Genomic DNA, 13065 nt, shown 5'->3' with positions numbered 1-13065 from the left:
TCCCCTTGTGTCGAATCAATAAATTGGGTTTTACTTCCCTCGAAGACTGTTGCGATCCCCTATACTTGTGGGTCATCAAGACTATTTTCTGGCGCCGTTGCCGGGGAGCATAGCTTTATTTGGAAGTTCACTTGGATTAATATTGTTCGCTGCAAATTCTCCATCATGGGTAAACCTCGCGATTCTAAAATCTCCATATTGCCATCCACTACAAGAAAAGGTACAATTCTGAGTACCTCCGCTACACTTGATTCACCATCTGTGATTGATAAACTTGTTTCACCGCCACATGCTTCACATGCGGGTACTTCTGCTGAATCTGAAAACTCTCATAATATTGATAATATTTCTGCTGTGCTTGATGATAGTTGTTCGTTGGGATCCTTTCTAGATGCTACAATTGCTAGGTCTAGACAAATTGGAAATGCTGAAACTCCTAATGCTACTACACCTGTTAATACACCTGAACTTGATTATTTTAGTGATGATCCTGATGAAGATTATGTGGAGCTTAATGATGATTTTATTGAAAAATGCAATGCTACTACTGATGCAAGAAAAATTAAAAAGTTGCTTGCAGAACATGCTGTTAGATATAAACTGTCTCCTGATCCTAAATTTGCCACATCTCCTATAAACATTAAGGATAAAGATTATGATTTTTCTCTTGATCTATCTCATATAGCTATTGTTGAGAAAACACCCTTTTGTGGTACTGAAAAAGAAAGTGCTGTTGAACACATGATTAAGTTATCTACTCTAAGTAGCTTGTTTTCTGATGATGTCAAGATGCGTACTTACTTTGTTGCTAAAATCTTTCCATTCTCGTTAAAGGATGACGCTAAAACTTGGTATAATAGTTTGCCACCTAATTCTATTAAAAGTCCAAAAGAATTGCTTGATATTTTCTTCCGTAAATACTTTCCTGCTAGTGCTCAACATATTGCTTTGTAGAGAATCTATAATTTTGACCAGGGAGATGGAGAGAAATTGCCTGAGGCTTGGGCGAGATTTTGCTCTCTTATTAGAGCTCGGCCTGACCATGATTTGGAAAAGCATGATTTACTTGATATATTTTATAGCGGACTAACCGTTGAGTCTAGGGCATACCTAGATAGTTGTGCTGGTTGTGTTTTCAGGAAAAGAACTCAGGGCAATATTTGAAGAATTATTGGCTAAAATAGGCCGGAATCATGATGATTGGACTACGCCTGAACCAACTCCAACGCCAATATTGAAGAAGAGGGGTATGATTAAATTAAATGATGAAGATATGAGGGAAGCCAAGAAGTCTCTCAAGGAGAAAGGTATTAAATCTGAAGATGTGAAGAATCTTCCTCCCATAGAAGATATATGTGAGATAATTCCCCCTTCATCCATAATTGAGGTAAACTCCCTTCAACGCTTTACTAGGGAAGATATTCCGTATTCGAAACCTCCTGCACAATGCTTAGATGAGTTTGATAATTATATTGTTAAGCAAGAAAATTTTAATATGAGAGTAGAGAATCATTTAATGGAAAATTCTCGAGCTATTAGTGAATTGCATGATATTGTAGAGAGAACCTCCAATGATGTTAAGATGCTTGTTAAACATTTTCATATGGTTCAAACTCAAATTGATCAACTCACTAAAGTGCAAAATGACTTGTTGGGGAATAATTCTAAAGAGAAACATGCTTATGAAGTAACAACTAGAGGTGGTGTCTCTACCCAGGATCCTTGATGACCCACAAGTATAGGGGATCGCGATAGTCTTCGAGGGTAGTATAACCCAAATTTATTGATTCGACACAAGGGGAGGTAAAGAATACTTATAAGCCTTAACAACTGAGTTGTCAATTCAGCTGCACCTGGAAAAGCACTAGCAACAGGGGTGATGTGAAAGTAGCAGTAATATGAGAGCAATAGTAACAGAATACACAGTAATAGCAATATGAGAGCGATAGCACCAGAAGATAGTTGATACTACTTCCAATGACATGTAGAACAAGTATATTATGATGAGATATGGACCGGGGTTCCCGGCGATCTACACTAGTGGTAACTCTCCAATAAATGACAAGTGTTGGGTGAACAAATTACAGTTGGGCAATTGATAGGAATCAAAGCATTAAGACAGAACATCAAGATTATTAATTATGTAGGCATGTTTTCCAATTATAGTCGTACGTGCTCGCAATGAGAAACTTGCACAACATCTTTTGTCCTACCAGCCGGTGGCAGCCGGGCCTCAAGGGAAACTACTGGATATTAAGGTACTCCTTTTAATAGAGTACCGGAGCAAAGCATTAACACTCCGTGAAAACATGTGATCCTCACATCACTACCATCCCCTCCGGTTGTCCCGATTGCCACTTCGGGGCCTTTGGTTCCTGACGATGACATGTGCAAACAACTTGTAGATACAATCTAAGCAATAAGTATAGAGCTCAAATCTAAGATCATGCCACTCGGGCCCTAGTGACAAGCATTAAGAATAACAAGATTGCAGCAACAATAACTTCACAAACTTTATAGATAGACTAATCATAATGTATCATCCATCGGATCCCAACAAACACAACACCGATTACATCAGATGAATCTCAATCATGTAAGGCAGCTCATGTGACCATTGTATTGAAGTACATGGGGGAGAGTATACCGACATAGCTACTGCTAGAACCCGTAGTCCATGGGGGAACTACTCACGGAGCATGGCGGAGGCGATGGCGTTGATGGAGATGGCTTCCGGGGGCACTTCCCCGTTCCGGCAGGTGCCGAACAGAGTTCGTCCCCGAATTGGAGTTTCGCGATGGCGGCGGCGCCCCTGGAGTCTTTCTGGAGTTTCGTCAATTGGTACGGTGTTTTTAGGTCGAAAGGGGTTTTATAGGCGAAGAGGCGGCGCAGGGGGGCACCTGGGGGCGCCTCACCCTAGGCCGGCGCGGCCAGGGTCTGGCCCGCGCCGCCATGTGGTGTGGTGGCCCCCTGGCCCCTCTCCGACTCTTCTTCGGTGTTCTGGAGCCTTCCGGGAAAAATAGGAGGTTTGGCGTTGATTTCGTCCAATTCCGAGAATATTGCCCGAACAGCCTTTCGGAACCAAAAGCACAGAAAACAGAACTGCACCGTGGCATCTTGTTAATAGGTTAGTTCCGGAAAATGCATGAAATCATCATAAAGTGCAAGCAAAACATGTAAGTATTGTCATAAAACAAGCATGGAACGACAGAAATTATGGATACGTCGGGACGTATCAGCATCCCTAAGCTTAGTTCTGCTCGTCCCGAGCAGGTAAACGATAAAAAGAATAATTTCTGTAGTGACATGCTACTTACATAACCTTGATCATACTATTACAAAGCATATGAAATGAATGAAGTGACTCAAGGCAATGATCTATAGTTGCTAACAAGTAGATAACATATAGCAAAACTTTTCATGAATAGTACTTTCAAGACAAGCATCAAAAGTCTTGCACAAGAGTTAACTCATAAAGCAATAAATTCAAAGTAAAGGCATCGAAGCAACACAAAGGAAGATATAAGTTTCAGCGGTTGCTTTCAACTTTCAACATGCATATCTCATGGATAATTGTCAACATAAAGTAATATGATGAATGCAAATATGCAAGTATGTAAGAATCAATGCACAGTTAACACAAGTGTTTGCTTCTAAGGTGGGAGGAATTAGGTAACTGACTCAACATAAAAGTAAAAGAATGGCCCTTCGCAGAGGGAAGCATCGATTGCTATATTTGTGCTAGAGCTTTGGTTTTGAAAACATATAGAGAGCATAAAAGGTAAAATTTTGAGAGGTGTTTGTTGTTGTCAACGAATGGTAATGGGTACACTAACTACCTCGCCAACCGGATTCTCAAGAGCGGCTCCCATGAATTATTTGCATATTTATGTGGCACTCCTTCCAACCTTTCTTACACAAACCATGGCTAACCGAATCCTCGGGTGCCTGCCAACAATCTCATACCATGAAGGAGTGCCTTTTTATTTTAGTTTTATTATGATGATGACACTCCCCCCAACCTTTGCTTACACAAGCCATGGCTAACCAAATCCTTCGGGTGCCGTCCATCAATCACAAACCATGGAGGAGTGTCTATTTAAGTTAATTAATTTGGGACTGGGAATCCCATTGCCAGCTCTTTTTGCAAAATTATTGGGTAAGCGGATGTGCCACTAGTCCATGTGAGAGTCCGTCAAAAGTAAATGACAAGGTTGAAAGTTAAACACCACATACTTCCTCATGAGCTATGAAACATAAACACAAATTGAGAAGCATTTTGAATTGTTTAAAGGTAGCACTCAAGCAATTTACTTTGGAATGGCAGGAAATACCACATAGTAGGTAGGTATGGTGGACACAATTGGCATAGTGGTTGGCTCAAGGATTTTGGATGCATGAGAAGTATTCCCTCTCGATACAAGGCTTAGGCTAGCAAGGTTGTTTGAAGCAAACACAAGTATAAAATGGTACAGCAAAACTTGCATAAGAACATATCGCAAGCATTATAATACTCTACACTGTCTTCCTTGTTGCTCAAACACTTTTACCAGAAAATATCTAGACCTTAAGAGAGATCAATTATGCAAACCAATTTTAACAAGCTTTACAGTAGTTCTCCACTAATAGGTTTAAACTACATGAAAAAAACTTAATCATGATCTACTTGAGAGCTCAAAACAATTGCCAAGTGTCAAATTATCCAAGACATATGGGGCATTTTCTTTTTCCAACCAAATAATAATAAGTGCTATAGCTTCCAACTTTTATCATTGAACATTAAAAGTAAAACGAAGAACAAGTGTTCATATGAAAAAACGGAGCGTGTCTCTCTCCCAAACAAGGATTGCTAGGATCCGAATTTATTCAAACAAAACAAACGAAAAAGTAAACACACAGACGCTCCAAGTAAAGCACATATGATGTGACCGAATAAAAATATAGTTTCAATAGAAGAAACCTGATAAGTTGATGAAGAAGGGGATGCCTTGGGCATCCCCAAGCTTAGATGCTTGAGTCTTCTTGAAATATGCAGGGATGAACCACGGGGGCATCCCCAAGCTTAGACTTTTCACTCTTCTTGATCATATATCATCCTCCTCTCTTGACCCTTTAAAACTTCCTTCACAACAAACTTCTCATAAACTTCATTAGAGGGGTTAGTACTCAAAAAATTTGAATCCACCTTGGTCCTGTAGTGGCACATTGCAAGAACTTAATAAAACATTAGCTACAGCTCTCTACATCTAGAAAAGCTCGCTTAAAGTCCACAAGAGACAATACAAAAAACAGAGACAGAATCTGCCAAAACAGAACAGCCAGTAAATACGAATTTTAATAAAATACTTCCGTTGCTCAAATCAGAAAACTCAAAACTAATGAAAGTTGCGTACATATCTGAGGAACACGCACGTAAATTGGCATATTTTTCTGATTTTTCTACAGAGAAAACAGCCCAGATTCGTGACAGATAGAAATCTGTTTCTGCGCAGAAATCCAAATCTAGTATCAACCTTCGATTAGAGGCTTCACTTGGCACAACAAAACACAAAACTAAGATAAGGAGAGGTTTCTACAGTAGTAAACAACTTCCAAGACACAAATATAAAACGAAGTACTGTAGCAAAATAACACATGGGTTATCTCCCAAGGAGTTGCTTTCTTTATAGCCATTAAGATGGGCTCAGCAGTTTTAATGATGCACTCACAAGAAATAGTATTTGAAGCAAAAGAGAGCATCAAGAGGCAAATCCGAAACACATTTAAGTCTAACATGCTTCCTATGCAAAGGAATCTTGTACACAAATAAATTCATGAAGAACAAAGTGACAAGCATAAGAAGATAGAACAAGTGTAACTTCAACAATTTCAGCATATAGAGAGGTGTATTAGTACCATGAAAATTTCTACTACCATATTTTCCTCTCTCATAATAATTTTCAGTATCTTCATGAACAAACTCAACAATATAACTATCACATGCAGCATGCTTCTCATGATTTCCAAACACATAATTTTTATCAAGTTCAAGAATAGTGGAATAAAAACTTTCAAATTTACTTTTATTAATAATATAACAAGGTAGTTGATCAATCTCAAGAGATATGGGACTCATAGAATAAGTCAAGGACTCTCCAATCCCATTTTCATTAGTAGTACAATTAATATTATCAAGTAACATAGGACCATCATCTAGAGCTTTATCATAAACATTTGCTAAGCAAAATTCTTTAGTACCATGCATTTCGACATCAGGCACAAACAAAGCATTATCATAAGATTTATCAAAGTAGCATGGATTATCATATATAAAAGTAGCATAATTATTCTCACAAGTTTTACTTATAGGAAATATTTCAAGAGAATCCACAGGAACATAACATTCAACCTCTTTCGGTAAGCATGGAGGACAATCAAATAGTGTAAGAGATGAAGAGTTACTCTCATTAGAAGGTTGGCATGGGTAGCTAATCCATTCTTCCTCCTTTTGTGCGTCGCTCTCCTCTTCTTTTTCATCCAATGAGCTTTCAGGTTCATCAATTTCCTCCTCTTTTTCATACAATGAGCTTTCAGGTTCATCAGTTTCTTCTTCCACAGGTTCCTGCAAATTGTGAGTGCATTCTTGTGCATTAATGAGTCTCTCTTTATAATCAATGATATAAGGATTATTACCGAAGCATTCTATGCAACAATTAAGGATAGAAGAGACATAATCTTTAAGGTCCTTACAAACAACACAAGTTTCATAATTCTCAACCATGAAGGATTCGATCTCAGAGGCTCCCATAAACACGACAAATTGTTCTACCTCTTCGAACCCATAATGAATATAGCAATTCCGATTATAGTTTTTAATTAAAAATTCCTCACTAAAGCCACATTGAAATTTAAGATGTTTAGTATCCTGTCGAGAGCAACAGTTTATATCATGGCGTTTAAGCAAGATTTTAGCAATTGTATTCACTTTTTCTATCATAGCACTCATTACTTCACCCGCTCTTGATTTCCTATAATTATTATAACATTCTATGAGCTCCAAATAGGTTGTAGGTTCTCCCATAATAGCAGTTTTTTAATTTTTTGGTTTTTCAAATTTTTATGGATTTTTTGGTATATGAGACAAATAAAACAAGACAAAAATAAACTAAGCAAAAGTAAACTACGCAAAATAATACTAGACAGAAATAAACTAAGCACAAATAAACTAGGCAAAAGTAAACAAAGCAAAACAAAATAAAATAAAATAGAGAGAGAGGTAGAGTGTACTCCCCAGGTGAACTTATGAGTAGAGCTATGCCTCCCCGGCAACGGCGCCAGAAAACAGTCTTGATGACCCACAAGTATAGGGGATCGCGATAGTCTTCGAGGGTAGTGATGTCTACGCCCCCTCCTTTTCCTGTAGACAGTGTTGGGCCTCCAAGAGCAGAGGTTTGTAGAACAGCAGCAAGTTTCCCTTAAGTGGATCACCCAAGGTTTATCGAACTCAGGGAGGAAGAGGTCAAAGATATCCCTCTCATGCAACCCTGCAACCACAAAGCAAGAAGTCTCTTGTGTCCCCAACACACCAAATAGGTGCACTAGTTCGGCGAAGAGATAGTGAAATACAGGTGGTATGAATATATATGAGCAGTAGCAACGGCACCAGAAAAGTGCTTTGCCCAGGACAGTAAACAAGCAGTAGTAACGCAGCAGTAGTAACGCAGCAGTAGTAAACAAGTGGGGATAGCAGTATTTAGGAACAAGGCCTAGGGATTAGACTTTCACTAGTGGACACTCTCAACTTTGATCACATAACAGAATAGATAAATGCATACTCTACACTCTCTTGTTGGATGATGAACACATTGCATAGGATTACACGAACCCTCAATGCCGGAGTTAACAAGCTCCACAATTCAATGTTCATATTTAAATAACCTTAGAGTGCATGAAGATCAACTCGACTAAACCAACTACTAACATAGCATGCACACTGTCACCTTCACGCTATGTAGGAGGAATAGATCACATCAATACTATCATAGCAATAGTTAAGTTTGTAATCCACAAGAGATCACAATCATAGCATAAACCAAGTACTAACACGGATGCACACACTGTCACCATTACACCGTGTAGGAGGAATAAAACTACTTTAATAACATTGCTAGAGTAGCACATAGATAAATTGTGATACAAAACACATTGCAATCATAAAGAGATATAAATAAGCACTTCACTATGCCATTCATAACAGTGAATAAGTATTCTGTGAAATATAGCCTAAGAGACCCACACGGTGCACACACTGTCACCTTTACACACGTGGGACAAGGAGTCTCCGGAGATCACATAAGTAAAATTCACTTGACTAGCATAACGACATCTAGATTACAAGCATCATCATATGAATCTCAATCATGTAAGGCAGCTCATGAGATTATTGTATTGAAGTACATAGGAGAGAGATGAACCACATAGCTACCGGTACAGCCCTGAGCCTCGATGGAGAACTACTCCCTCCTCATGGGAGACAGCATCGTTGGTGAAGATGGCGGTGGTGTCGATGGAGAAGCCTTCCGGGGGCACTTCCCCGTCCCGGCGGCGTGCCGGAACAGAGACTCCTGTCCCCCAGATCTTGGCTTCGCGATGGCGGCGGCTCTGGAAGGTTTCTCGTACCGTGGCTTTTCTGTGTCGAGGTTTTAGGTCGAGGGGCTTCTTATAGGCGAAGAGGCGGCGTCAGAAGGTCGAAGGGGCACCGACACTATAGGGTGGTGCGGCCAGGGCCTGGGCCGCGCCGGCCTATGGTCTGGGGGCCCAGTGCCCCCCCTCTGGTCCTTCTGGTGTGTTCTGGATGCTTCCGGGCAAAATAGGAACCTGGGCGTTGATTTCGTCCAATTCCGAGAATATTTCTTTACTAGGATTTCTGAAACCAAAAACAGCAGAACAAAGAATCGGCACTTCGGCATCTTGTTAATAGGTTAGTTCCAGAAAATGCACGAATATGACATAAAGTGTGCATAAAACATGTAGATAACATCAATAATGTGGCATGGAACACAAGAAATTATCGATACGTCGGAGACGTATCAGCATCCCCAAGCTTAGTTCTGCTCATCCCGAGCAGGTAAAACGATAACAAAGATAATTTCTGGAGTGACATGCCATCATAACCTTGATCATACTATTTGTAAAGCATATGTAGTGAATGCAGCAATCCAAACAATGTAAATGACATGAGTAAACAAATGAATCATATAGCAAAGACTTTTCATGAATAGTACTTAAAGACAAGCATCAATAAGTCTTGCATAAGAGTTAACTCATAAAGCAATAATTCATAGTAAAGCATTGAAGCAACACAATGGAAGATTAAGTTTCAGCGGTTGCTTTCAACTTGTAACAAGTATATCTCATGGATAGTTGTCAACATAGAGTCATATAACAAATGCAATATGCAAGTATGTAGGAATCAATGCACAGTTCACACAAGTGTTTGCTTCTTGAGATGGAGAAAAATAGGTGAACTGACTCAACATAAAAGTAAAAGAATGGTCCTTCAAAGAGGAAAGCATCGATTGCTATATTTGTGCTAGAGCTTTGATTTTGAAAACATGAAACAATTTTGTCAACGGTAGTAATAAAGCATATGAGTTATGTAAATTATATCTTACAAGTTGCAAGCCTCATGCATAGTATACTAATAGTGCCCGCACCTTGTCCTAATTAGCTTGGACTACCGGATCATCGCAATACACATGTTTTAACCAAGTGTCACAATGGGGTACCTCCATGCCGCCTGTACAAAGGTCTAAGGAGAAAGCTCGCATTTTGGATTTCTCGCTTTTGATTATTCTCAACTTAGACATCCATACCGGGACAACATGGACAACAGATAATGGACTCCTCTTTAATGCATAAGCATGTGGCAACAATTAGTGTTCCCATATGAGATTGAGGATATATGTCCAAAACTGAAACTTCCACCATGAATCATGGCTTTAGTTAGCGGCCCAATGTTCTTCTCTAACAATATGTATGCTCCAACCATTAAGGTGGTAGATCTCTCTTACTTCAGGCAAGACGGACATGCATAGCAACTCACATGATATTCAACAAAGAATAGTTGATGGCGTCCCCAGAAACATGGTTATCGCACAACAAGCAACTTAATAAGAGATAAAGTGCATAAGTACATATTCAATACCACAATAGTTTTTAAGCTATTTGTCCCATGAGCTATATATTGCAAAGGTGAAGAATGGAAATTTAAAGGTAGCACTCAAGCAATTTACTTTGGAATGGCGGAGAAATACCATGTAGTAGGTAGGTATGGTGGACACAAATGGCATAGTGGTTGGCTCAAGGATTTTGGATGCATGAGAGGTATTCCCTCTCGATACAAGGTTTAGGCTAGCAAGGCTATTTGAAACAAACACAAGGATGAAGCGGTGCAGCAAAACTCACATAAAAGACATATTGTAAACATTATATGTGATGACCCAGCGTACCACTGCATGGTGTAGTACACAAGTCGTTGACATAACACAAGTGAAACACCGTTCCACTCATATTACATCTCTCAGAGTGGTACAACAGAAACATATGCGAGTCCAAGGTATGTCTATAGAAGTACACACGAACTGTTTACATAAGATCAACACAACCTCCTACTTTACAGTGAGGTAAAACTTCAAATAAAGCTCCAAAAGAACGACTCGTAGTCTATCTTATTGCTAACTCAAGATTATGAACTACTTGGCTTGCTATAGAAATCTAGCTACTTAGGTGCTAGGATTAGGGAAAGGTTCCCTTCTATTACTAGTCTAGGTTTCCATAATAGTTGATGCAGAAGTGGACTCCATTGACTTCTTTGATTGGATTCTTCATCTTGTTGCAGTTGACTCCTTTGTCTTCGAGTTCCACGGTAGTTTCTCCTTCGGTGCCTTGCTCTAAGAAGGGGGTTCAAACGAGATAGAATGAGTACGAGCGTACTCAGCAAGTTCATATTAGGAAATATGTGTATCATGCACTAGCTACAGCCATCGACCAGAAAGTCATAGGCCAATGCAAGTTTTTGTAATCATTTCTTCAAAAGGTTTATTTTATTCTGAAAACTATGCCCGTCAGTCTTCACAGGTTGACCAGAACTTCGTGGAGTTCCTTTCCTGCCGCGTTCGCAGTTCCCTTCCCGGAACAGGGAGTGACAAATACAATTCGGTATCCTCTGCAGAGGTGCGTTACTTTTCCCATAAGAGAGCTTATCCTTGATACCAACCGGGTGTACTTTCCCGTCCACACTTCCTTGGTGCGGGGCCAGTGTAAGATCCAAGCCAATCTTTGCCTTCTCCGCGACCCCCGCAAACCCACCCTTTTGTCCAACCGTACACCTCCAGTAGACTTCCCCCGATAATACGGCTTTACTCATGGTGTACTCCGGACAATCCCTCATAGATGGTAGAGATTAACATCACTAATGGATGGGGATTTAAAAGGATATCCCAACCTATTGCGGCAGTGCCTCCAACACCCCACCGTCTCTACCAATCCGTTGGCGTGCAGAAGGGAAAAGATACAGCTGACTTCCCCAGAGCCATTATAGATCTTATGGTCAACGCGATATGTACGGCGCTAGAATCACTGGACAGCATTGGTAATTAATCCTAGGGTGATATAACCCATTGCAATGGAACCTCCACCATATCAACACATACCATGGTTCCATTGCCCACCACATAGTCATATTCATAATTGTAAAATAATATTTGCTTTTCAATGCATGAGTGATAAGTATAGTACTTTGCATATAGTTTGATAAAAATAATCAAATGACATGAGCAAGCGATGAACTTGCCTTTCTTGACTGCAAGATTATGCAGGCAAAAGCTTCGATACGTGAGAACTCCAAATGCTGAAATACCATCATCGTCCGGTAAGGACAATGTTTAAAGAACTGGCAAAGATGCTATAATGCATAGTATGAGATGCAATCGTCCCGAGCGTAACCTAATCTCGAAGATTTCGGATGTATGAGTTGTAATTTCTTTAGGGTTGGTTGCACTTTTAGAATGGTTCTCAAACAAGGTTCTTATTAGGGTTTGGTTATATTAGCATCATAATCAAGTGATATAAGACATCATAACAATCATATACATAAAGAATAGTAGTGGAATAATATGTGAAGAACAGTTGTCAATTTTAAGTTCTACAGGACATGGGTGATGATTACTTATATTATACTTCAAAAGAATAACTTTTGAAGAACATGTTGTTTAAGAAATAATGAGGATTTCAAAGAAGGATTAAGCTTCTAAGGTTTGATTGACATTTGTACTTCAAAAGAATAACTTTTGAAGAACAGGTTAAATAAGAATATGAACTACTATGCATAGGAGCTATGGCTTTCTAGGGTTTACTATTGGATTCATTTAGTTTCACTAATAGGAACTAGTTGGTTTTTAACTTGGAATGGATTTCTATATAGCAAGTATGGGTAGGTTTATTGCTATGGTTTCTTCTAAGCATCATATCAAAGGATGGTTATCAAGATGGTTCTATAAGTTAGTTATTAGGGTTTACTATGACTTCACATTTGCTTTACTAAATAATCTCTGATTGCTTCTAAACTAGATGGTTTATCATTTTCTAAGTAGAGTTTAGTGGAATAGGAGCATGTGATGTGAATTGCTACACAAGGTTGGTACTAGGGTTTATCATAATAGTTCTACTAGGGTTTGATGGTTGAGGGCGATTCTAATGGTATGGTATGGTGCTAACATGTGGTAACAAGCTAGGGTTTATACCTAAGTGATACTAGTGAATCATATAGGTTTTAATTAAGAACAGGAATATGAAATGACAAGCTCATGTGAATTGGTTTTATGTTGATGGATCATGATTATGTAGGATAACGTTGCATAGAAAACAAAAAATTTCCTACGGCGAACACGCAATCCAAGCCAAGATGCAATCTAGAAGACGGTAGTAACGAGGGGGTATCGAGTCTCACCCTTGAAGAGATTCCAAAGCCTACAAGATGAGGCTCTTGTTGCTGCGGTAGACGATCACTTGCCGCTTGCAAAAGCG

The sequence above is a fragment of the Lolium perenne genome, chromosome 6, assembly GCF_019359855.2.
Source record: "Lolium perenne isolate Kyuss_39 chromosome 6, Kyuss_2.0, whole genome shotgun sequence".
Taxonomy (NCBI): domain Eukaryota; kingdom Viridiplantae; phylum Streptophyta; class Magnoliopsida; order Poales; family Poaceae; genus Lolium; species Lolium perenne.
This window is presented reverse-complemented; position numbering follows the sequence as displayed.